At 41.0% G+C, this 25188-nt stretch overlaps 1 protein-coding gene across 2 annotated transcripts in view; it reads right to left on the bottom strand.

Annotated features, from left to right (window-relative positions):
• The window catches only part of LOC131678026 (proton channel OtopLc), a 164037-nt gene extending 140389 nt beyond the window's left edge, over window positions 1–23648 (bottom strand). Inside the window, exon 1 of one of the 2 annotated variants that reach the window (XM_058958170.1) lies at window positions 23402–23648. The gene's annotated coding sequence lies outside the window, so the exon portion shown is untranslated. Of the gene's footprint in view, window positions 1–1465; window positions 2386–23401 lie in introns of those variants that run through there. The other variant, XM_058958175.1, reaches the window with a different exon arrangement.
• Between the last annotated feature and the right edge of the window lie 1540 nt (window positions 23649–25188).

Here is a 25188-nt window from a genome sequence, read left to right as displayed (position 1 = left end):
TGGATAAGTTCCCAAATCCAAATCTCCCAAAAGTATCAAAATCGGTAGGAAATTATTTTAGTTATTAGCATTACAGTTTTGTGGGTATCCGGGTACCCACGTCTGCCTATTATGTAGTAAAAAAAATTCAGGAACCCCTCTTAACTCCCCCCCCCCCTTTACTATATCAACATTATTATTAACCCAAAAGCTTGTTTTAGTGAAGTTCCAAGATGTCACAACGTTTCAATTTCCAGCTATGGATAAACTATTGAGAAATTCATTAATTGAAACCTAAAAAGGTACCCGGGTACGGCGTCGGTTAATAAACCGCCAAATCGAAATTCTATGACTAGGTGTTCGTGTGACCAATCATTGCTGGGAAGGTTATTTCTGTGCCTCTGGTCCGTCCAAGCAAATTAGAAGTGGTCAATGCTGATGTTTATATCAGTAAATGGTTGCCGAAACTGAAGAAGTTCATCGAAAAATGTCACATTCGTGAAGAAATTGTGGTTTAGCCTGATCCCTCAAACTGTCAAGCGAAAAAACAACGGTTTGGATGAATAGACAAAAATGTGCCGAAAAAGAACAATCCAAACGAGCTACGAAAATTTTTGGGCTGTTATCAAACGAATACTGTACAACCAAGGACTGGAAGGCTCCGAAAGAGCAGCAGTTGATTTCTCGAATCAAGCGAAGATTAAACGATATCGGCATCATCATCGTCCAAAACCTCATTCGAGACGTTCAACACACACTGCTTAAAATCAAAGATAGCTGTCGATTAAGTGCACTGAATTTTTCGACAGTTTATAAATAAAATGAAATACCATTTAGAGTAATTTTCAATTCGATATTTTGTTTTCCAATGGCGTGCCATAGAATTTAGTCGAAATACTTTCCCGAGCACATGTTAATTATACCTGCTTGATTTTTACTGCAAGATTTAACGAAAACGAAATTCTTTTTCTTTTGAAACTGCCGTAATAATAACTTGAAATTTCCTTTCGAAATCCAAATAACTTTTCGCGATAGCACCAAGCGAAATTCATCTTGCTATCAACATTCTACACAATAAATTGGGTAGAATTTAATAGGCTAACGAAATTGGGTCAGAAAAGCTGACAATATCGGGGGCAGACACAATCGGAGGCTGACAAAATCAGGCCTTCACTGTAGACCATATTTCCAATGCGAGCCGCCGACGATCGCACCAATTTTCGCAGCTGCTGCACATTCCTTCACATATTATAGCTAAACTCCAACGTCTCCAACCGAACGGCACAGATTAAACAAAACAAACAACACGCAATTATACGCCGGCTCATAATTTTCCTTCCTGCTACTTTTTTTCCACATTGAACAAACATTCGAAATTTTTCGAGAGGAACGAAAAGCATCTCTTAGTCCCTCGTTTTCAAATGATACAAACCACTCTCCTGCATTCTATTCTTTACACAGTCGTGAGGAAAATCTCGAGACTTACTCTTGTAAAGCCGCGCCACTTTTCCTCCCAAGCGGGGATTAAATCGTCGTAGGTTCTTTCTTCTTACTTTCGTTATGATGCATTTACACTACGCACATACACGCGGTAGCACTCACTGGCACTGGCACTTGTTATTCTTCGTACAATAGTACTACTCGGGTCTGGCAGATCTACAGGTTGCGTCTTTCGTGGTTCGCCTCTAGCGATGTTCTGAATTGTTCAATTATGAACAGATTATTGCAATCTCTACACGCTTCCGAACGAGAAGCTCTAAATGTTTACAAAAATAGTGGAGTAAAATTTCACACATAAACACACCCGAGCACGAAAAAAATGGCCACCCTCGAATGTTGGGGATCGTAGTTTAGACAAAATCTTTACAAATTTTTTGCGTTTACACTATGCACAACAGCGATCGCCACGAACTGATATAAAAATAGCCGTTTCACTACACGATACCGGGTGGAGAGAATAATTTTTCCCGCTCCGTGGAAATGTTCAACTCATACGTGTCCAGCTTCCGGACGTCGAAGACGACCGACGCACGTCCCGTGTTGAATAGTATGCAATCACCGGACTACTCTCTACTCGAAGCCGTGCGGAATCCAACTGCTGTCCGACAAATCCGGCAGCCGCCGTCGAAGCAGCACATCCCTTCGATCCATATTTTTTGTACTCCAGTATTTAGATCTTTTGTACGAATCCGCCAACTAGTTATCTACAACAACGGCACACACGTTTATGTCATGTTGATCACAATGAGCCACTATTTATCACACTGTTCGGGTGCTTCCTTGCTCGTTCGCAGAAGGTTGTGAAAAAAGCACCCATCGACCGGCCGTGATGCGCTAAAAACTGCAATCACACTGCTTTATTGCGTCGATTTAGCGTCACTTCATAACTCGATGTCAACAAATGTTCCGGGGTGTGCAACAAACTGCAACAGATTGACCGACCGACTGCACAAGACTACTAGATATCTGTACTTCGCCGAAGGCGCGCTTCAAGTATGGCCACTGAAAGCCCCCCCGAAAATAAAACTCTACGCTACTCGGCGCGGCGGGCGACCAAAGTATAAACATGCAACTCTCGACAGCACAGATTCAATGATTGCGTCGAGGGGATTTTGTTTCGGTGGAAAGCATCTACGCTAAGAGGAGCAATGATACCACAATCATCACAAGTAGAAATGACGACGCGGTCGGAGCTGAGGGCAAGAAACGTCGTCATCATCGGTAGTGCGCACAAGTGGGAAAACGTAAATCCCCCCTGCCCCTGCACGGGAGACACAACAAAGCGGCGCTGGGCAAAGTAAAGGCAGGGAAAATTGTGCACACACCAATACAAACTGAGGAAGCGGTTTCGTAGAGTTCAACACGCACACTTGTTCGGGCAGAGCAGGAAGCAGGAAATTTGGGAAATTCAACCTGTGTTGTGTTTGGACTATACAGGTATGAATGTAAAGAAAATGGTTCTAAAGAAAAGGATAGTGACGGGTTCATTTTTGCTTTGTTTCACAGACGCAAAATAAATAATATCGTACTCGTCAAACTGGTGTTTCTCGGATGGTCTGTGTTGAGCCAAGTTCATCTTTGTGATGTAGTATCTTGATGGTAATTTATATCGCGAAGGAAAACAATTAATTTCGGGAATTGAATAGGGTTGGCAACTGCAAAGAGACCGGTGTAACAAATCACGATAACTTGAACTTCAGATAATTCCCGGCAGTCAGAAACGCAGATAGCTTTGTGCCTGCATTTTTTTAACATTTTTTGATCGTTTTCTCAAACAAAATTTGGTCGGTGTTAAGTCAGGCTAACTTACTAACTAAAGGACAATTAATTGATTTCAAGAAAAACGCGTTTAAAGTTTAAATCGCAGCATCCTTTACATTATAGTTGAAAATATATTCTTGCCAAAACTCTTGCTTATTATTACATATTTCAAATCTGGCAACAGTGGAATATAGCTGAAGAAATTCTTTATCCAGTGCTATTATTATCTCATTTTTTGATGTTTTGCGACTTTGTCCGGTCTGGAATCAGGCAGGAATCAGTAGCGTCTGGCTCAAATGGCACGTTCCCCATGTTGATCGGAGATTTGTGCCTTCCGGTTAAGTCCGGTCTGGTTTAACACCGACCATTTGAGGAATTAATAGGTATTACTTTTTGTAAAGTTTCTTATACACGACATTTGTGGGAGTATTTTTAACGTCGTAGTATCAGTTTTTATATGACATGACACAGATAACTAAGATTGGCCGTTTACAATAATTTTAATCAGGTTAAAACTACTATTATCATTATTTAAAGACTTTTATTTATTTTCTAACTTCTTGACTTTTATTTCCATTCATATTTCTATCCATTAAACACAACGCTTGTTAGCCGGAAAGGTTGTTTAGCCGAACTCTATTAGGCCGCAAAGGTTCATTTTGCCAAGTACTATTTTACTGAATGCCATTTAGTCAAATGAAATTTATCTGTTTTTGAAATTTCCAAATCGAAACACTAAATGTGTGGTATTAGTAGTTTGATTCCAATGTAGGGGAACTGTGGGTAAGACGGACAGGTGGGGTAAGACGGACACATGGTTATTTTAGGCATATGACATATAAAGTTCAATTGATTTATATGAGTACCCTCTTTTTATGGATATCCTTGAATTATGAAGCACTCAGTAGGCCTTGAATATTGTTAAACGCGAATAATTTAAGCAAACATTGATAATCAGTAGTGCATCTTCGAGCGGATGTAATTTTTACGTCTCTAATTTTAAGGTTTATCGAGGAAAAAATCAATTTTTTCGCGGATTTTTTCTTTTATTTCGATAATGTAACTCTTAAATGATATCTTTGTGGAAAATAACAGGTATGTTTATATACGAGTAAATAAGTGCAAGCGTTTAAAAAATATGTGTACTGGTGGGGCAAGTCGGCCAGTCTTGATTAATTCTATTGATTCATCCTTATATGCATGTCTCGCGTGTAGAAACGAAATTCTAGCAGCCAAACGTGGAGAACCATCCTGTTAGCTGAAGTCTCACATGTAGTAGACCGCAAGATGTACGTTAATTTGACCAAGGCTAAATACGGAATTCCTAGGACCTGGAAAAGGTAGACGACTTTGTGCAGGTTGGCTGTGTGTACTCCAGGAACTGATGTTACCAATTGCGTATTTAATATGTAACTTTTCAGTTTTATATAAATGATTGTGATTGATCATTGGAACTGATTGTATGGCCCTCTTTACGACAACGAAAAAAACGATATTAGAAAATACATCATTTGCTTCAACTTTAAATCGAACACCAAAACGTTATTTTTCACCTCGAATTGAACATATATATTAAGAAGAACCACAAACTATCCAAAACATCCGTTAGAAACAGTATATTTTAATGTTTTGTATTGTATATCCTTTCGGCGACATGTCCGTCTTACCCCCACCACATGTCCGTTTCACCCGCAGTCTGGAAAAAGTGCAGATATGTCTTTGTTTTCTATTTCTTTCAAAAAAGATACTTGTTGATTTTTGTAACATAATCCCTCTGGGCACTCGAAAGCCAACTTATGGAGCTACAACATAGAGTATTACATTTTGACAAAAACATGCTTTTACTATGTTTTATTTGAGTATATCTTTAACATGTCCGTCTTACCCCCAGTTCCCCTATGTTGCACAGGAATCTAGAAACTGACTGTACAGCAAAACAAACAATCTACCCGGAATAAATAATTTAATAATCAGTTCTATGATGCATTAAGAACAGCTCATGTGGTAAAGAAGGAAATATATATTTGGAAACAAAATTTTATTTCGGTAGATATATAAAGAAATAATGGATTAAATATCGTGACCTGTGTTAAGTTAAAGAGAATCAAAACCTATTTCAAGATTTAAAACCAACAAACACTATCACATCCAATATATCAATAGTGGCGTACATATTAGACTGGCAGTTATTTTAGCAGTGTTGGAATTTGTTCCATCGCCGGCCATAAAATCAATCAAGATACCAAAGAAATATTGGTGTGCGAAGCTGGATCATATTAACACGTACCCCAAATTTATATGAGAAAATTCAAATATTTTTTCGGATGATTCAATCGAAAATAACAAAATAACAAATTCTTTACCTCCTTTAAAAAAAATTTTTCTTCTCATATAGAAAGGCTACGCAATCACTCTGAAAATCGTTTATCTATTTCGTCAAGATCGGAAATTTTCTGTACGTTTGCGTGAGTTTTTTATAATAAGGGTTAGAAAGCTTCAAAAGCTAGGCCTGTAGTGAATTGGAACTGTGTGGGACTCACGATTCACGTTCGTGCCACTAAAAACACTCCTTACCCTTTTTTCCACGGAACTAGAACAATGTATCACTTCGGGAGTGGGCTTTCCGCACCTCTCGGAGCCTCACTTGGTTCAAGAAATGGGTCGACGTTTGAGCTTTGATTTAACTCTCGACTCCTTCTATTGCTTCTTGCCTCCATCTATTACGTCACCATTTTAGCTCTCGTCCCCGTGAGCCGTTTAGATGCTGATTATATGAGCAATTTATCTCCTGCTTCAGTGAGTCATTCAGCTCCCGGCCTTATCACGATCTAATTCGATAATTTCTGACAGTGAACTCACCCAACTCCGATCGATAGTTTCACGACGGAAGAATTTCTCCCGAAACCGATACCCGATTCCTCGAGCCATTTAGCTCCCAGCTTTATCGAGATCAACTTGGATATCATCCTGCTCCGACTGAGAGTTCTCCGGCAATGGAATTTCTCTGCTTGTTTCATGAGCCAATTTGCTCCCATGTTCGCCACGATTCTGTCGGTTAATCTACGGCGTCGAATCTATCCTACCGTGAATTCCCCTGTGGTAGATTGCTCCCGATACCGATGTTCGTTTTCGTGAGCAATTTAGCTCCCCGCTTCGTCCCGATTTACTCGATCAAGTCCCCGACAGTGGACCTAGCCTACTCAACAGACCAGCCAGTATGTGCTGAGGTCTATCCAGTGATTCCAGATGCAGCGTAGCTTCCGGTTCACTTGCAGCCTAATGACCCACTGCTCGCCATTGGACGCATTCTTCTCGGTCTAATCCCCGGCGTGGGATCTAGCCTGCTCACGAGTTACCCGATAGGGTGTCGAGGTCGCTCTGGTGGTTTAGATGAAGTCTGACATCCGGTTCACTGACGCCCGCACAACCCGAACCCGGTGCTACATTGTATACTAATTAACTGTCCCCGGCTGCGGAATTAGTCTACAACATCGGAGAGTTCTCCGGCGGCTGAATTTCTCCCGAAACCCGGGGTGTGGTTTCACGGCGTCATTCTAGCCAATGCCGCTACTTTTTTGGTCCCTTCGCCACTTCCTCTGCAGCTCGGAGGCTATGCTCGTAACCACTCTATTGACAGTATCCCAGATATGCTCGTCACGGCACATCTCTTCGACAATATTGTCTCCTGTCACACCAGACATACATCTTCGGACTTTTTCAAATCTGGGGCATTAGAAGACCACGTGTTCCGATGCTTTTTGCACGTTCACACACTCCAAGCAAAGGGGTGACGAAGCGCGTTCAAACTGATACAGGTATTTTCTGAAGCATCCTTGCCCGGACAAAATAGCGGTAAATGGAAGTTTTATGTACCCAAGCAGACACATTTAGGATGAGTCGGTTGGTCCACCATCTTTTCTCCACGTTTTTCTACTCTTGCTGCTACTTAGCCAACGAGTCCGCTCGGGCCAGTCCCCTTGCATTACTTGCCTTTTCCTCTGGTAGCGTTCCACGCTCTCAGCCAGAGTGATGCAGATGGAGCCCTGAGGTACTCTTACCGCGACCCCAATCGACCTCTGCCCTATGTTCGTTTCGTAGACCACTACTCTGTTGTGGAAGTAACTTTTCTGAACCTTGCACAGATAATCCGGAACCCATATTCTGTGTAGCGCTACGCAATCGCCTCCCAACTGACACTGTTGAACGCGTTCTTCGCGTCTATCGTTACCACGGCGCAGTATCGATCACCCATTCTCTTTTGCTTCGATGCTTTCTCCGCGCTCACAATGACTGTGCGGATGGCATTCACTGTCGATATCCCATTCCGGAACCCCAACTGCCCCTGCGATAGTCCGTTCTCACTTTCAGCTTAGGTCGTCACTCTGTTAAAGTTGACTTCTTCCAGATGTTTACCAAGAGTACCCTGTAGGCATATAGGCCGATGCGAAGCTGGATCTCTTGGTGGCTTCCCTAGTTTTGGAAGCAACGCCAGCTTCTGGATCTTTCATCTATCCGGGAAGTAGCCTTCGTCCAGGCGATGCGGTAGCACTATCCTCAACAAGTCCGGAAACGCCTGGATCGCGATATTCAGTGGCACGTTGGGGATACCGTCCAGACTGGGAGCTTTCTTCGCTTTCAGCCGTTTCGCCACTGTAAGTAGCTCGTTTGTCAAATACTCGATTGTTACATTTCCACTGTACAGTGCAAGGTGCTTAGAGTTATAAGGTGATTCGTCTTTGGCAATAACTAGGTGAGGAGTCAGGTAAGTGTGCAGCAAGCTGCGGAGTAGAAAAATGACGGCGAACAACTTTGTTTACATACTGAAATCCAAGCAAACATGCATGGGGATGTAGTAAACAATGTTGTTAGCTGTCGTTTCTAGAACCAACATGGCTGATCGGCGATTTCGAGGATCGTATCACCTGAGAATAAAAGCTCCTTGGTACAGTGGTTGGGTCGTGCTTCAGGCAAAAGACCCTGCACGATAATTTTCAAGTGGTCAGCGCACATTTCAGCTGGTGTCGTTGGATCATTGATCTTGGCCATCACGACACGTTAAGCGTTGCCCCAGGGGTTAGCGTCTACATCTCTGCACAGCGGCTTGGAGCAGGTGGATTTACTAAAAGCTACCTCATGTTTAATAGCGGCCCTAGCCGCTTTCACCTTACACTCTGCTTTGACTGCCTTAGATCTGTGAACGTGTCGTCTGGATTTTAGGCAGGCTGCATGGAGGATGCTCATCCTCGGCTCCATTTTCTTCGGCACATTCCGCATATAATGCAATTCCGCCGACCTATGGTGTAGTGGATCGCCTGGTGGTTACTATGTAGGTACTGCTCAATAACTCACTAATTGGATTCCCGACCTCCTTTACGGAATGTGCTAGCGGAACCTTTGTTGCACAGCCTTACATCTAGCTTTACCAGGGCTTCCAACAGACTGTAACTTCTTGTGTTAATCAGCCTGCTTCCCTTCTCCACAGTCCGAGCGTTATAATCTCCTCCTATGACAACCGGCACTCACCCGACTAACGAGTCGGTTAGTGTGCCCAGCATCCGATTGTAAAGCTCTGGTGTCCACCGTGTGGAAGTATAACTACTACATACGAATACGCTGTTGATCTCGGCGATCACGAAGCCTTCGTGTGTGCTATCCACCACCTCTTGAACAGGGAAACCACCCATCACTTGGATTGCCGCCTTTCCTGAACTATCTACCACCCAGTTACCGTTATCGGGAGGAACACGATGCGACTCTGCAACAATTGCAACGTCGCAATTCGTTTCTGTTGTTAACTGCCGCAACAGTTGCTGTACTATTTCATAATGATTGAGATTAAGCTGGGTTATCTCCATCATCATTGACCTGCCTTCGCCTTTTTGTGCTCCAGGCATAACAAACCTCCCTTCATGTGGTCCTTTCCGCTCTTCTTTGTGCACAGCAGGCACTTGGGTTGCTTTGTGCAGTCTCTAGCAATGTGTCCTTTCTCCCCACATTTTCTGCACAGATCAGATCTGTCCGATCTTCCACAGTTTCTTGCCTGATAGCTGAAACCTGGTACCTGAAATACCTCTCCGTTTGTTTAGTGGCTCTATGGATCAATCGAAACGAGCCCACCGACCAGACCATCCTACTTTGATCTTACCGGTCAACATAAGCTTCTTGGCTGCGGCGTTTCGCTGTCTTTCACCGTTTTTCTTGGACTTCTTTGATTGCTTCTCCTTTCCTGGTGTTTCTCTTACTCATATGCTTCTTCTTTCTCTATCTCTGTGGTCTTCAGTGTCTTTTCAGCAATTTCACCTCTCTCCAGTACCGACATCTATATATATTCGGCTGCTGCAACGGCGAATTTGATGCTAATAGTGATTCCTGATCTGTCCCTGATCTGTCCGTGAACGTTTCTCTTGCTCTTCTCGAATTCGTAGATTCAGTTTTTTGCCTCAGCTTCGTCACTTTAGGCAACCCCGACTGCTGATCTTCTTGGGTAGTGCTTCATTTCGGCTAGCGCACCTAAAATCAGAGCTTTCCTTGGCGCCCTATACTGCCCATAAAAGCATAAGAGTCCCATATTGAAAAACAGCAAGCCGAGAAAAACGCTGTTAAAGTTTTACATTTTCATTGAGCCTTATGGATGGGACAACCATGTGTCGATATTTTTTCGATATTTTCTTAACACACCTGGTAATCTTATTTGTGCATTTTGATACAGTGGTGATACAGAATACAATCCAACAGATAACTCATTTTCGACAAAAATCCATATGGGACTCTTATGCTTTTATGGCAGTATAGATTTGTCGCGGCTCGTGCTCAGTATGGCCTCCGTGGGTTATTTTCGCTGCTGCTGCTGTTACGGTTGATTTACTGATGCACTTGGACGTTTTGTTGGGTCGGTAACCTTGCTAGTCCACCTTTGGTGAACGGGTTTACCACACTTGCTCCGTTAGAGTTATTTTAATTTTTGTTATATTTGTCTTCTTCCGTGCTTTTTGGGTCCCAAATCCAAGTCGCCCATAGTAAGTAGCCGCCACTATTTTATGCCATGGTTACGTTTGCAAACATGCGAAGGTTGCCGTGTTTTTTATGCTGTGGGGCACCGTGTGCAGAGCCCGATCGGTGCTAGTCAGGAAGGTTCCAGTGAGCCTACTTCCACCGTCTGAGGTGCCGGGGCTCGAAAATACCTGGAGGCCTACCAAAGTTTTCACGGGACGAAGGCAGCCAGTACCATTAGGCTACTCGCCGTTTCAGGGAACTGTCACCCATCTTTACTAGTGTAGTGGAATGGAGTAGCTGTCGGTTGTTGTTCCGTGTTTCAATTTCGATGAAATATTTATTCGCATCAGTGTTCTTCCGCCAGTATGCCATAATTAGGATCTTACTGGTATCGATCCTAATGTGCCGGCCTAATCAAACGGCACAGAAGAAAAAAAACAAAATAAATGTTATTGTAGGCATGAAGCCTGTCCAGAGGGTTGACATGCAGCCTGTCCAGAGGGTTGACAATAAATCAGGTCCAAGATACAATGCTAAAAAAGAGTTATTTCTCAAAAACTTTCCCTAAAAACGTCTGAATATGGAGGATGCCAGACAGTTCAAGAGATGAGTATTGGGTCTGCCTGTGGGGCAAACTGCTATCAACAACTTTTAGCCGCTATTCAAACAAAACACTATCTCCAAATCGGGCTGACTAGTCTTTCACTGTACAGAAGAAGATTCAGCCGAAATGGCTTTAAGAAAAATACTGTTGACTGTACCACTGTAACGGAACCCAAATTCCCGGAGGGGCTCACAGTTGTGATATATATCCAGCATAGTACTGAAGACCTGATTGATTTCATCCTCGGAATGATGAAGACCCGAAACAGCCTACAGACCACTGGACCTCAACTAAATTGAAAGAACATTTAAACTCTAGACATCCTCACGTCTAAAGTGGATACCATATAGAAGAGAGCATAGCGACGGCATTTTGATACTGATTTTGGTTACGGCTGAGTCTTCCACCACTCGAGTTTCTGGGCACTATTGAACTAAGGACCCCTATAATTAAACAAGTATAAATAGCTGTGAAGTATGGCGATCAATATATGATCCCCAGCATCACAAAGCTATTTCTACCCCATGTCCTCCTAGAATTCTATTTCAAATTTGACCCAAATCAGTCAATTGGGTTCAAATTAAGATGAGAATCGAAATAATCGAAAAGGAGATAAACACACAATTCAGATGCCCTTCACAGGTATAATCGTATATGTCTAAGTGCCGCCGAAAAAACTAAAATGATTTGATATATGACTGATTGTAGTAAAGGGCATAAGATACTATGCGCGGATGTGTGGGAGCCCTGGTGAGCTGCGCAATCGGTTTACCAGATCTTGTCATCTGACCTATGTGTATAAAAGTATTCATTTCCAAATTATGAAATTACAGGGTGGACTCGATTATCCGAGGGGCTATGGTTAAACTCCACTCAAATTTTGGCCTACCTCAAAAATAGCTTATTTATGAGTTATTCCGCGCAAAGTGGCCAAAAAACCAAAACTTGAAATCGACCTTCATGGATTGGAACTAGTTTTGAAGAAATTGTTCATCTAGAGCCAATATTGCTTGTGACACTAAAAACTGGATTCTAACCGCACTGCGCACTTACCATTCTTCCTTTAAATTCTTCTCATAGACTGGTTAGTTCGACTGATCTGTCTACGAAAGTACCATCTCTATCAATTGAAATACACAATTGACAGCTCACAGTTTTGAGATCACGCGCACTTTGAAAGTGCGGAATCCAGGTTGGTGGGAAGTGCACAATATATAATATTCTAAATTATTGTGTCAATTTTTAACCACCACTCGGTTCATGGGAACACGCCTAATTTTAATAAATTGTTTCAAAAAATAATTGTTCTTCGGATTATATCTCTGGTACTGTTTGCACTAGAATCAATCAGGGAGCTGATTTTTGAAGGATTTGTAGAATGATTCTGGAAAAAATGGTAGGTTTTACGGGAGTGTTGCCAAATATGCAACTTTTTAGTTTTAAACTAAAAGCACATTTTTCTCGTAATACACACATCGGATACTGCAGGCCACACATGCAATGTAATTGTACTTACTCGGTCGCTTTCTGGCACTCCCTTGAGATAATGATGAAATGCTTTTCAGGATTCTATTTGGATTCTAGGATTCTATTTCAAGATTTCGATTGAATCCTTATCCGTATTTCTAAGGTTTTTTCTCTGAATTTTGATGCAGGATTCTAGAGAAAAGCTTCTCAAAGATCTGGTCGAATCCTGCTAAAAATAGTATTCTGCTGAAGATTATGATTTATTCAAGATGCTGATAGAATCATGTTCTTATTTTCAATGAAATGCTCTGAGCTCCAGTGGACTTTGACATAATATTGCTCTTCTTCTTCTATTCCCTTCAAGAATTGATTCCTGCTCATAATTCCAATGGCATCTTTAACCCATTCGATAAGTAAGGCTAATAACAGGGAACAGAAGTTATTACAATTAATCTGATTTGCGCTGAAACAGTGCTGCCAGGGATAGTTTATATTAATGGTGAAAATGAAATTTTGGAATATTTTCATAGCCTAATGTGTGTAAATATTATTGAAAACTGAACATTCTAATTTAGACTGCCTTAAACTACCTATTTCATGAAATTGGACATGATCAGAAGGAGAATATTAAGCAGCTTCTAGCACTGCGAAAGATGCACCTATTTTTATTACACTAGGTCTCTCGTTCTAAGAAAAAATAGTTTTGAAACCCTTTATGCGGTAGAAAAAAGTTTGTCGAGAAATGGCTAACAAGATTCTGATAAGAGTAACTTGAATAGTATTGGTCACCCTTCGAGTAATATCTCAAAATTCAACTTATCAGTAATGCCCACCCGAAAGCTCCTAACAACGGTGGCTATTATATCCTCGACCGTGGTTATTCACAATCCTGTAAGAAATTAGCTCCTTCAGCATTATGTTGCATACCGGTCGCCCAGAGTTTTACAGCTGCAAACAAACGTAAAAAATTGCTTCACGTTCATGTATAGGTGAAGCAACAGCCAGGCTTTCCACACGAAAACAACGAAACGTCATGCGTCCTTTTTTGGTAAGCAAACCCACTTCCGACTTCCGTGTTGCTTTGGTTTATTCTTGAAAATGCGATAATGTGTTTCGACGCCGCTTCAGCAAGCAGACCTGCTCATACAAAGGTAGGAAACTTAACTCGACACACAGTGGGGGAAAAGTATGTAAATTGCTTATAGCCTGATATGCAATCAGATTTTCCACAAACGGTAAAATCAGCCATAGCGCGAAATAAATGAAGTTTTATGACTCTCTTGCAGCCAATCTTAAAACTTAGCTTATCTTTGTAGTGTGCTCTAGAACTTTTTTGCTCTGAGTTGGGGTATGTTCGGTCACAGATACCTGCGTTAATCATTTTCATTTAATTCTACAGAAATCATACATATTACCCTATTTTGTCAACCGTGCGTCGCAGTGCAATCATATTTGAAATCATTCGAAAACATTTTTCAAGAGGGTTACAATAAGCTTTATTTCACCGCTAGCAGCTCATATGGCAGATGAAACAATTCCATCTCCACTTGATTGTTTAAAATTCTTCACTCGAGGAAAAAAATACGGATTTCTATTTTCATGTCACTTCGAGTTATGACATGGAACTCCTTCGCATTTGATGTACATTTCCCCCACTGTGCGACAGTAGACAAACCAGTTGAAGGCGAACATGCTCCCGGAAGGGTTGGAAAAGCCTGAACCGCTTTTGTTGTAATGAACAGCAAAAATGCTGGTGGGATGGGTTAGTGTTACGGGTGGGCTGTAACCCTTAATCAAAACAGAGTGGATTATATAGGCCGACTGATAGATAAAAGCTGAGGTTGATGGATCAGTGCTGTTCGGTTGTCATGTCACGCATTGATGTAACCGATGTTAGGGATCGCATCGGTTTACTCGCACAGGTTTAAGGTTCAGTATGCTGAGATAAAAGAAGATGCGAAACTTAGTAACCGTGAAGCGTGTAGGTATTTATATATACATTCTCAATACCTACGCTAATCGAGGTTTTTTAATCCTTAAATACATATATTGTGCTTGGTCAAAAATAGAAAAAAAGGCCGTCGGTTCAACATGATGTTCGCTGGCCACACTAGTCATGGAGTGTTTCCGGATACCGGTTTCAAACATGAGATAGTTGGGTCGTCTTTGAATGCAGCAGCAAATAATCTGGAGAAGAGTCTTTGCTGCTCTACGTTCAGATGCTTTTGCACTGGAATATTGTGAAGATCCGTTTTTATCAGCCCATTGGTTTATTTTAGGTTGACAAAATGGGAATACCTTTTTTCTTTATTTTTAATGAACCGAAACTGTTAGTACATTCTTCTTTGGTCACTAGATACCATTCTAATTATTTTGTATAAATTTTTCTAACTTAAGAAATTTTTTTTTTGTTTTACATTTCTTACAAAAGAAATGTATAGGATTCGCTCAAACTTTGACAACTTTTTCCGAGGCCCGGAGGGCCTAGTCTCATATACCAATCGACTCAGCTTGACAAATTGAGACAATGTCTGTATATGTGTGTGTGTATGTGTGTATGTATGTATGTGCAAAATGTCATGTAATTATCTCAGCAATGGCTGAACCGATCTTAATGAAATTAGTTTCAAATGAAAGGTCTAACGTTGCCATTTGACACTATTATTTTTGATTTTCGATATGTTGTTTACTTTCTGAGATATGGGCGATTTTGTCAAAACACAGCAGGTTTTTTGCAAATAACTTTCGAACAATACAATAATGTCCCACAAACTTTCTAACATGCTATAGATTGTCTAAATCCGTGTACGAGCGGCGGAGATATTAGACATTTTGTATTTTTAGTCCTCGCTTACTAATTTTCACTAATTAAAAATGAGATTGTTTCATACAGAGTATTGCTTTACTGGTGTTTTAGGGCCAAAACTAAACCGATTTTGAATACCGGGGTATGAAAACACATCTACGTGATTCAAGAAATTCGATGTTGAGAACATTTTGTGAATTACCTTTATAATAAATTAACTATTTCTCAAAAATCAATATATAAGCTCACTTCAAAGACAAAATAATGTGTTGATAAAGAAACAGTGAGTTCTAGTATTTATTCCTTGGATTAGGCATTGCGTTCAATCATGAGGTAAATGTTGGATGGTATGGCAATACACAGATCAACAAGTAATTCACCTAGTAGTGAGATAAAAGATTTCTCATATAATTATACTCGTGGCGTCACCGAAAGCAACTGTATGTTTGAAGCCCAAAAATCTAGCGAAAATTTAGCTCTTTTCCTTTTACTGTTCACATTAATTATGACAAGAATGAAAGAAATCAATATATCATAATAATATACCTATGAAAATAATGTCACTGCATTAAGGCTCAAGTTACCTCAAGGCTTGGTAGTATGCGTAAGAAAAATTGCGTTCAGCTTTGCCACCAGATTATCCATTTAAACCTTTTCAAAACTCTAAAAGAAGAATATCAGTCGATTTATTAGATCATCACGATTCAATTCATGCAAAATACCTGCTGGAAAAACCATCGGCTTAGCTGGATGGTGCTTTTGAAAAAGTGGTTGTGATTTTTTATCACACTACCACACCGAGCTGGGGTACGCACCACAACTGCGCCATGAAAAAACCACAGCCACTTTTTCAAAAGCACCGTTTAGCTAAGCCGATGGTTTTTCCAGCAGGTATTTTGCATGAATTGAATCGTGATGATCTAATAAATCGACTGATATTCTTCTTTTAGAGTTTTAAAAAGGTTTAAATGGATAATCCGGTGGCAAAGCTGAACACAAATTTTCCTACCCACACTACCAAGCGTTCAATTCTAACACATGCTTAAAAAAGGTAACTTGAACCTTAATCATCATTTGCCATTCCTCACACGCCCCCCCATCTCTCCCTCACTCTTTCGCTCTCTCTCTCTCTCTCTCTCTCTCTCTCTCTCTCTCTCTCTCTCTCTCTCTCTTTCTCTCTCTGTCTCTCTTCTATCGCATCTATCTAGCTATTTCTGTATCAATTTCTAAGTTGTGTGATAATCTGCCAATCTGAAATATTTATTAATTGTAATTGCGAAGGTTTGAGAAAACAAAACTGTTTTTTGTCTGCTGCTACATCAACTCAATTTTAATTCAATTGTATTCAAAGCCTGTATCTACACTATAATTAAGGAAATGCATGGCTATACCAGAAAAATATTTGACTTAACTGGGTAATATGAGTTTGACGATGAAAATTTTCAAAAGAGACATTCCACGTGCGATATTTAAACTATTCGTATCTCTATTGAATTTTGAATGAAATATATACTCAAAGACTGAAAGCTGAAGCCAGCAGGATTGGTCTTGCCATCAACGTTTCGAAGACAAAATACATGAGAGGAAGAGGTTCTAGAGACGACAATGTGAACCTCCCACCCGAGTTCGGATTGACGGTGACGAAATCGAGATGGTCGACGAATTCATGTATTCGGGCTCACTGGTAACCGACAACAATGATACCAGCAGAGAAATTCAGAGAGGGATCTTGGCGGGAAATCGTGCCTACTTTGCACTCCGGAGGACGCTCCGGTCGAACAAAATTCGCCGCCGCACGAAGTTGATTATCTACAAGACGCTGATTAGATCGGTGGTCCTCTACGGCCACGAGACCTGGACTATGCTCGTGGAGGACCAACGCACCCTTGGAGTTTTCGAACGAAAGGTGTTGCAGATGGAAGACGGAACGTTGCGCAGGCGAATGAACCATGAGTTGTATCAGCTGCACATTCGTTGTATTGGTACGAACTTTCATGAAAAATAACGGATCAAAGACCAAAAATATCCACAAACCAGATCCAGGAAAAGAAGTCTCCCAAAGTACCCACTCTCGATGGGGGATGCAACTACAATGTGTCCTCTAACTTATCGTCGTCTATATTTGGATATACTGAGTAGTTTGAACCATTTATTTTTCACAGAATTGGTCTGTATAGGACTTATTTATCCATATTTCCTGCACGAGAATTCCGAACGAAACAATATGAAAGCTATAAGGATGAATTGAAAGAGACTGCATTGCAATCAACTGAATGCACGGCTTTTATGCTATCGACATAGCCTAGACATTTCACACTATTTACTTCAATGCAAATAAATTTTTTGAAATATCTACCTGTCTCATTCACGAATCGCATTCTCCCTGTCGTTCTTTGTTCAAGGGGCTTGAAAGCACATGTGACCTTGACTCACTTTACTATATTTAATTGCGCGTTAAAATACTGGACCAGTAAATTCTATTCTACACATAAATCTTTTTTTCGGGAATATGTGACCAAAAAGCAAACTTCGAATTTCAAAGCAAATTGAACGTTCCAGGTTCCTGATAAATAAATATGGTCCAAGAATAAGGTAGAAACACCAGATAATCTTAAAAAGACGCCGTCAAGTAAAGAAGCATGAAAACAAAAAGAATAAAACCAAAAAAAGATGGAAGCCCTAGAAAGTCCATTGCATATATATTAGCCTTTTCTCAGAAGATGGGATTTTCAAAACCATTTCAAAACTTTTTGATGCAATGGTTCTCAAGTTCGTACAATCCGGTTTATTCATTTTCTTAATTCAAAAATATTTTTAGCTTTAAATATATGACCATTTCATTTTAATCAATTATTTCATTCCGCATCTTTTTATTCGTTTTGTTCATCTGCGTTCATTTTACTTATTTTATTCGTTTCATTCTTTGGATTCACTCTGATCAGTTTATTCTTTTTGTGCATTTTACTCATAACTCATTTAACTTATTTTATTCATTGTTTTCATTGTATGCATTTTATTCATTTTTTCCAGTTTAATCATTTTGTTCAGTTTCTTCATTTTAATAATCTGACTACTTTTTCAGTTTCAATCTTTTCTTCCAAATAGCTTATTTGATTCAATTTATTTCTTTATATTAATTTATAACCTTTTACCATTGTTCAATTTTTCATTTTAATCAATGCATTCTGTTCATTTTCTTCTTTTTATTCATTTAATCACTTCAGCTCATTTTGTTTATTTGATTCGTTTGTTTTATTTATGCATTTCATTTATTTTTTACTTTATTCATTTTGTTCATCCATTCTTTTTATTCATTTGATCCATTTCATTAATTTGATTCATTGTATTCACTGGATGAATTAAATCAATTTGACTCATTTGTAATTTGATTCATTTGATTCATTTGATTCATTTGATTCATTTGATTCATTTGATTCATTTGATTCATTTGATTCATTTGATTCATTTGATTCATTTGATTCATTTGATTCATTTGATTCATTTGATTCATTTGATTCATTTGATTCATTTGATTCATTTGATTCATTTGATTCATTTGATTCATTTGATTCATTTGATTCATTTGATTCATTTGATTCATTTGATTCATTTGATTCATTTGATTCATTTGATTCATTTGATTCATTTGATTCATTTGATTCATTTGATTCATTTGATTCATTTGATTCATTTGATTCATTTGATTCATTTGATTCATTTGATTCATTTGATTCATTTGATTCATTTGATTCATTTGATTCATTTGATTCATTTAATTCATTTGATGCATTTGATTCATTTGATTCGTTTGATTCATTTAATTCATTTGATTCATTTAATTCATTTGAATCATTTGAATCATTTGATTCATTTTATTCATTTTATTCATTTGATTCATTTTATTCATATCTTTAATTTTATGCATTTCATGTTTAGTTATTCGTTTTATTTCATTCAATTTGTTAGTATGAGTCAATTTATTCTATTATTCTTAGAACTATATCTAAATATAATCTTAATTTTTTTTAATAACCTAATCTAATTTGATTCGTGTATATTATAATTTTGATTTACATTAATTTGTCTACTCATTTTATGAATTTAAAAACCAATTATTTCATTTTTTGCTTTACTTTTTTTATTTCGTTCGTTTTGTTGATTTCTATAATTTATTCAGTTTATTCAAGATTTTATTCGTGCAAAACTAGAAACTGTTTTCATCCCACCTCTAGTTGGGTGCCTACTTCTCGTGAGTTCTGCAAACTAATCCAATAGTGAAATGTGTAAGAAATGTCTCATTTCACTGCTAGGTGGATTAAATCGGTTTTTGCTTTAGGATTTACTCGAATTGGACTTGGTTTGTTTGCTGCACTAAGATGTGTACACACCCTACTGTGGCGAATCTACTCTACCGTGAATTCCTCGGCGGTAGATTGCTCCCAATACCGATGTTCGCTTCTGTGAGCCATTAAGCTCCCCACTTCGTCTACTCGGTCTAGTCCCCAGCGGTGGACCTAGCCTACCCAACGGGCCAGTCAGTAGGTGCTGAGGTCCATCTAGCGATTCCGGGTGGAGCGTAGCTTCCGGTTCACTGGTGCCCCAACGACCCGCTGCTAGCTATTCGACGCGGTCTACTCGGTCTAATCCCCGGCAGTGGATCTAGCTTACCACGAGCTACCCGGTAGGATGTCGAGGTCGTTCCGGCGATTCCGGTGAAGCCTGACATCCAGTTCGCTAGCGCCCGACTACCCGTATCCGGTGCTTCATTGCGTACTACTTAACTGATCCCCTGCGGTGGACCTAGTCTACACCGTCGGAGAGTTTCCCAGTGACGAAATTTCTCTGGAAACCACATTTCTGGTTCCACGGCGGCGTTCTAGCCAATGACGCTTCTTTGTTGGTCCCTACACCACTTCCAATGCAGTTCTGAGAGTATACTCGCAACCACTCTGTTGACAGCGTCCCAGATATGATCATCGCGGCACATCTCTTCGACGATATTGTCCACTGAAATATCAGACATACCCCTTCGGACTTCTTCGAACCTGGGGCATTAGAAGATCACATGTCTCTTGCACGTTCACACACTTCGGGCAAACGGGTGACGCAGCGTGCCCAAACCGATGTAGGTATTTCGGGAAGCATCCATGCACGGACAAAAACTGCCTCAAATAGAAGTTCATCTCTCCATGCTTCCTATGTACCCAAGCAGCCACATTTGGGATGTGTCGGTGGGTCCACCTTCTTTATCCGCGTTGTCTCACTCTTGCTGCCACTTAGCCAACGAGTCCGCTCGGGCCCGTCTCCTTGCATCACGTGCATTTCTCCGCTGGTATCCACGTCCTCAGCCAGAGTGATGCAAATGAGGATCATCCCGGCAATTACGCATACCGCCTACGACGATTTTGTTGCCACTAGACGAAACGTGTTTGTCAACTTAGTCCGGTTACGCTCAGCGCAGCAGCCCAGGCCAGTACGTATTGAGGATGAGACATCCGCCAGGAGACGTCTCGTGCTGCCTCTTGCTCCTCTGTTATTCGGCAAGATCTTTGCCAATGCGTTAGTTGTCCTCGCAGCCTTCTCACAGACATAGTCGATATGGCTGTTGTAATTTAACCGACCGTCGACCATCACACCCAGGTGCTTCAGCGAAGGCATCGATGGGATGTATTGTCCCCGACACGAAACGCTGGATTTTTGTTACGGTGGTTGACCGTCTTATGGTAAGCTAGCTGCAACTTGACGTCAGCCATTGTTTCTGCCGTTTCTGCCAGGTCAACGTCATCTGCAAAGCCGACGATCTCCCCTGGGCAGTTCCAGTATTAACACTCCGTTGTATATTATATTCCAGTGCGTTGGGCCGAATATGGAGCCCTGAGGTACTTCTGTCGTGACTTTAATCGACCTCAGCCCCGTGTTCGTTTCGTAGACTAGTACTTGGTTCTGGAACTGACTTTTCAGAACCTTGCAGAGGTAGTCCAGAACACGAATTTTGTGCAGTGCTACGGCGATCGCCCCCCAGCTTGCACTGTTGAACGCGTTCTTCGCGTATATTGCTACCATAGCGCAGTAGCGTCGGTTCAACATGATGTTCGCTGGCGGCACTGGAGTGTTTCTGGATACCGATTTCAAACTTGAAATAGTTTTGGGTCGTCTTTGAATGCAGCAGCATAAAAACTGCAGAAGAGTCTTTGCTGCTCTACGTTTCCTTCTCTTTTGCTTCAATGCTTTCTCCGCGCTCGTGATGACTGTGCGGGTGGCGTCCACTGTCGATGTCCCTTTTCGGAACCCGAACTGCCTCTGTAATAGTCCTTTCTCACTTTCAGCGTAGGTCTTCAGTCTGTTAAGGATGACCCTTTCCAGGAGCTTACCGAGAGTATCCAGCAGGCATATAGGCCGATACGATGCTGGATCTCTTGGTTGTTTCTCTGGTTTTGGCAGAAGCACCAACATCTATCCGGGAAGTAGCCATCGTGCATATATTTATTTAAGACTATCCTGAACATGTCCGGAAACGCTAGGATCGCAGTTTTCCGTGCCACATTGGGGATACCATCCGGTGCGTTTTCAGCCCTTTTGCCACTATAAGAAGCTCGTCGTTGGAAACTTGATTGTCACCAGCATTTCTACCGTCTGCATCAACGTACGGTGTAGGCGGTTGTGCCGTTTGGTCGTGCTGGGAAAAAGCCCCTTCACAATAATTGTCAGTCTGTCTGCGCACATTTCGGTTGGCGTCATTGGACCCTTGATCCTGGTCCTAACGAAACGGTAAGCGTTGCCACAGGGGTTAGCGTCTACTTCTCTGCACAGCTCCTTGTAGCAGTTGGACTTGGTTAGCACTATCTTGCGTTGAAAAGCAGTCCTGGCCGCCCGGAATGTTACGTTACACTCTTCTCTGACTGCTTCAAATCTTGCTCTCTAAACGCGTCTTCTGGCTTTTAGGCAGGCAGCCCGGAGGATGCTTAGCCTTTTGTTCCACCAGTACGCTGGACTCCGATAGTTCCTCGGCTACATTTTCCTCGGTATTGTTACATCATATGCCATCGCTAATGTTTCTGATAGCTCATGGGCACTCGGACTTTGGGGGGACGTTATCAGCATTACGTCCAGCTTCGCCAGTGCTTCTAAGGTATCGTGTTTCTAAGGATTCGACTAAAGCATGGTTCAAGGGATTGGATGTAAGTCGGGATTTAATACGCGTGGTGCCCTTGCTCATAATCACAAAATGTTTGACGATTATCTTTTTCAAAATAGGCTTATCGGTGTTTGTACCCAGGATTACCATAACATCGAGCACGTTGTTAGGTCGTGTGTTGAATATCGTGGTGCTGGGTTTCCTTTGAAAGATTCCCTACGGGTCCGAGGAAGACCACCCAACGTTCAAGTTCGTGAGATTTTGGCAAGCCGAGACCTCTCTTACATGTTGTCGATCTGCCTTATTTTGGAAACCATCAATGTACAAGTTGGCTCTGTTCTTTTTATTGTTTAGCATTGTCCACCCTCTATCCTCTGCCACAGATTCTATCTTAATCCCATGTTGAAATATTGCTTTAGTTATAGGTGATTATTTCCATAAGTTTAATTAAAAAATAAATGGTTTACCTAGTTTCAATGTATCACTAGTTTAAAGAAATAATTTTAAAGAAAAAGAAACGAAAATATCCAGGCACCTTCAAGCTAACGCACGTGCCGTGTTAAGTAAACTACCTGCATTTAAAAATTTTAATTTCAACTTATTACTAGATAAAATTCAGGCCACCAGAAACGACCCGTTTCGGTTTCAAGCTAGTACGGCATATTTCCTTTACTCCTGATTTTATTTCCCTTCTGCATTCCAATACATTCCACATTCACTCCGCGAGTATGATAGGTATTTGGTCCATTCCGTTCAAAACGCTATATTTCCTAGAATACTGATAATTTTGTGCTCGATTTTTGCACATTGTTTTGAAGATAAATTCACCAATAAACAATAGAAAAACACATTCAAATATTTCGTTGGCTGATGCTTCGTAGATTGACAGCTAAACAGCCGGTGAAGTTTTAATTTTGCCAAGCTGGTGATATATTTACATATTATCAACATAATCATCGTCTACATAAACACAGGAAAAGAGAGAGAGAGAACCGCAACACGCGATTAAAGTTATGATAATAACTACTAAGAAACGTTAGAGGGAAGTGAGAAATAGATTGCTGCCTCGTTAGCGTAGCGCAGGAAAATGATTGATTGGCGAAAGCGGGGCGAAAAAAATACAAATGTTTACAAACGAAGGACATTTTGCACTTACGATTGTTTGGACTGTTTATCGCGACCCCGGGCACGTCAAACGCGCACTCGTACCTGTATACAATCGCAAAGTTTTCGGTAAACCGACGGACTCTCGGAGGGTTAAAACTATAGGAAGACTACAAACTATGGTTTGAGCGATTTTTACGAAACTCCAATAGTGGAAACCAAAGGTTTGGGACACATCAAGAGATCAAAATATTTACGATAAGGCGAGCGGACCGAACCACCGGATGCTGTTCGACAGCTTGCTCTGGGTTAACTAGAAGCGAAAATCAGTTTGGCGACCTACTGTGCGTTGTGCCTTGTAAGATCCACCCAACTAGGACCAAAAGGCGTTTGGGAGAGTACCGTTGAGCGATTGGAATGATAACGCGGACCGTGAGATTTGTGTAGCCGAACACTCAGAGTGTGGGTGATCTAGTTTTTGCTTCCTTTTTTGTTCGCACAACCCAGCTCTAGTGACCTACATTGGGGAAACAACGTAATAGTAAAATTCGATTGAATTAATTAGTTGGATGATTGTTTTAGCAATCTCCAGGGCATGAACAGCGTCCCAAACATCACCGCTCTCATTTTTGTGATTTATCCCATGGCAATCAAACACTATTGGTAAGAAGCCCAATCCTATTCCTAGTAGTAGGTCACTCGTGAGTTACCATGGATACCAAAAGTGATGCCAGTAGCTACCGGTGTTACCATTTGGAAGCAAGGTGGCGACAGTGGGGATGCACACAGCTTCCTGCCTCACCCGCTTCATTGAATTTAAATCAAAAACAAACAAGACGCATTATGAGGGTCGGTTGGCAGGGAGCGGTTATCCCTTTGTGCGTTTAGGCAGAATAAATATGACCTGAAGGATGGATAAGAATAGGGCGATCACGAAAGGAATTCCGATGGGGTGATGGTAAAGGGGCTCTATGACGAAATTTTTGCGGACATGCGCAGCAAAGGCACGAATTGTCGAGGGGTGTCGGGATGTTTGCAGGTGTGATGGAAAATATTTATTTAGCTTGACAAGTAACTGTTTATTATAAACATAATTCAAATTTGAATACACAGTTTAATGTGGCGCAAAATAAACTGTGTTGTTCAAAAACATTCCATTGCATCCTAAAAAACAACTAGAGCAAATTTATTAGTGATGGTGATTTGTAGCCTAACTATGGCATGAAATCGCCATTTTGGTACGATGCGATGTTTTTTTTTTATCAAAAGCGTATATACGTGTACGTGTGTGCAGGTTCTACACAGAAATTCACAAACCAGCACAAAGACAAGGTCCAGCTCACTAGGAACCACGAAACATTCAAATCTTGAAGCCGGCGAAGAAGGAAGAATGCCAATAGGTATCTCAAACTAAATAGGCCATACTACTAGCATAAACAAAACCGATTAAATCCCCTACTTGAACACCCATGGACACCAGCATCAACAGTGAAAACTTATCAAACAATACGAACTTGAACAGCATCAAAACTGTAGTTAACCGTACACATACAGCGCCCCCCTCCCCGACTACTGATTATCCGGGCTCACCCGATTGATCCCTCTCGACTGTAGTAGCTGAGCCTCCGCATCCACAATATACTAGGAAGCTCCAGAAGACGTCGGGTAATCTCTGGTGTCTGCTGAGGAGCCTCTGTATTCGAACGATAACTCGTACAGGATCCGCAAGGCGTCGCCGGTTGCTTTACAAGACAGGAAAATATGGACGGGTTGTCTGGCAGTCCCAGTCCACTATGTGGCAGGAGCCCTGCCCGAAGCAGTTTTACCAACCCCAGTACT

The sequence above is a fragment of the Topomyia yanbarensis genome, chromosome 1 (genome assembly GCF_030247195.1).
Source record: "Topomyia yanbarensis strain Yona2022 chromosome 1, ASM3024719v1, whole genome shotgun sequence".
Classification (NCBI taxonomy): domain Eukaryota; kingdom Metazoa; phylum Arthropoda; class Insecta; order Diptera; family Culicidae; genus Topomyia; species Topomyia yanbarensis.
Note: the sequence above shows the minus strand (reverse complement) of the source record. Positions and strands in the feature narration are given on the sequence as shown.